Consider the following 2500-nt stretch of genomic DNA (forward strand, 5'->3'; position numbering starts at 1 on the left):
AGCTCTAACACACATCTGGTTGAAGCTGACCCGTTGACTGACCTAGTTAGAGCAGGGCTGTGTGGTATTGCTGTTAGACTGGAGTTGGGTAACCACATATGTTGGTGTGACAGTTTGGACCACAGCACTTTTGTAAAGGACTTTCAGCGGTAAGGAGCTGCTATATAACTGTCCCTGGCTTCAGGACTGTGTCCAGTAAGGTCTGGCCAGGCACTGTGGACCAAGGCGGGGACCAGGCTAGACCAAAACCACAGAGGGTGAGTCCTAAACAGGCACCCTATTCCCTATATAGTGCACTTTTGACCAGAGCCCTATGGGCCCTTGTCAACAGTAGTGAACTATATAGGGAATAGGGTGTAATTTGGGACCTAGGAATGTTATGATATCAAGGCGGCCATTTTACACGAAAAACAACTATAGTCCTGTGACTCCTGGAGGAAGTACTTAAGGACCGATGCAGATATCTTGGGGTTGAAAGTTAAAGAGTAACAGTAACACGTAGTTGTAATTGTGAGTGCTGTAGCCTCAAACAAGTCCGTCAAATGATTGAGTGAATAGTAGTAATGATGTTGTTGTGAACATACTGTCGGTTGGAGCCTGGATGCTCCCATCATGGTGTTGTGAACATACTGTCGGTTGGAGCCTGGATGCTCCCATCATGGTGTTGTGAACATACTGTCGGTTGGAGCCTGGATGCTCCCATCATGGTGTTGTGAACATACTGTCGGTTGGAGCCTGGATGCTCCCATCATGGTGTTGTGAACATACTGTCGGTTGGAGCCTGGATGCTCCCATCATGGTGTTGTGAACATACTGTCGGTTGGAGCCTGGATGCTCCCATCATGGTGTTGTGAACATACTGTCGGTTAGAGTCTGGATGCTCCCATCATGGTGTTGTGAACATACTGTCGGTTGGAGCCTGGATGCTCCCATCATGGTGTTGTGAACATACTGTCGGTTGGAGTCTGGATGCTCCCATCATGGTGTTGTGAACATACTGTCGGTTGGAGTCTGGATGCTCCCATCATGGTGTTGTGAAGATACTGTCGGTTGGAGCCTCGATGCTCCCATCATGGTGTTGTGAACATACTGTCGGTTGGAGCCTGGATGCTCCCATCATGGTGTTGTGAACATACTGTCGGTTGGAGCCTGGATGCTCCCATCATGGTGTTGTGAACATACTGTCGGTTGGAGCCTGGATGCTCCCATCACTGTGTTGTGAACATACTGTCGGTTGGAGCCTGGATGCTCCCATCATGGTGTTGTGAACATACTGTCGGTTGGAGCCTGGATGCTCCCATCATGGTGTTGTGAACATACTGTCGGTTGGAGCCTGGATGCTCCCATCATGGTGGTGTGAACATACTGTCGGTTGGAGCCTGGATGCTCCCATCATGGTGTTGTGAACATACTGTCGGTTGGAGCCTGGATGCTCCCATCATGGTGTTGTGAACATACTGTCGGTTGGAGCCTGGATGCTCCCATCATGGTGTTGTGAACATACTGTCGGTTGGAGTCTGGATGCTCCCATCATGGTGTTGTGAACATACTGTCGGTTGGAGCCTGGATGCTCCCATCATGGTGTTGTGAACATACTGTCGGTTGGAGCCTGGATGCTCCCATCATGGTGTTTTGAACATACTGTCGGTTGGAGTCTGGATGCTCTCATCATGGTGTTGTGAACATACTGTCGGTTGGAGTCTGGATGCTCCCATCATGGTGTTGTGAACATACTGTCGGTTGGAGTCTGGATGCTCCCATCATGGTGTGGTGAACATACTGTCGGTTGGAGCCTGGATGCTCCCATCATGGTGGTGTGAACATACTGTCGGTTGGAGCCTGGATGCTCCCATCATGGTGTTGTGAACATACTGTCGGTTGGAGCCTGGATGCTCCCATCATGGTGTTTTGAACATACTGTCGGTTGGAGCCTGGATGCTCCCATCATGGTGTTGTGAACATACTGTCGGTTGGAGCCTGGATGCTCCCATCATGGTGTTGTGAACATACTGTCGGTTGGAGCCTGGATGCTCCCATCATGGTGTGGTGAACATACTGTCGGTTGGAGCCTGGATGCTCCCATCATGGTGTTGTGAACATACTGTCGGTTGGAGCCTGGATGCTCCCATCATGGTGTTGTGAACATACTGTCGGTTGGAGCCTGGATGCTCCCATCATGGTGTTGTGAACATACTGTCGGTTGGAGCCTGGATGCTCCCATCATGGTGTTGTGAACATACTGTCGGTTGGAGTCTGGATGCTCCCATCATGGTGTTTTGAACATACTGTCGGTTGGAGCCTGGATGCTCCCATCATGGTGTTTTGAACATACTGTCGGTTGGAGCCTGGATGCTCCCATCATGGTGTTTTGAACATACTGTCGGTTGGAGTCTGGATGCTCCCATCATGGTGTTGTGAACATACTGTCGGTTGGAGCCTGGATGCTCCCATCATGGTGTGGTGAAGCTGATTGAGATGTACAGGCTGTATTGGGCACCGA

The sequence above is a fragment of the Salvelinus fontinalis genome, unplaced genomic scaffold, assembly GCF_029448725.1.
Source record: "Salvelinus fontinalis isolate EN_2023a unplaced genomic scaffold, ASM2944872v1 scaffold_1739, whole genome shotgun sequence".
Taxonomy (NCBI): Eukaryota; Metazoa; Chordata; class Actinopteri; order Salmoniformes; family Salmonidae; genus Salvelinus; species Salvelinus fontinalis.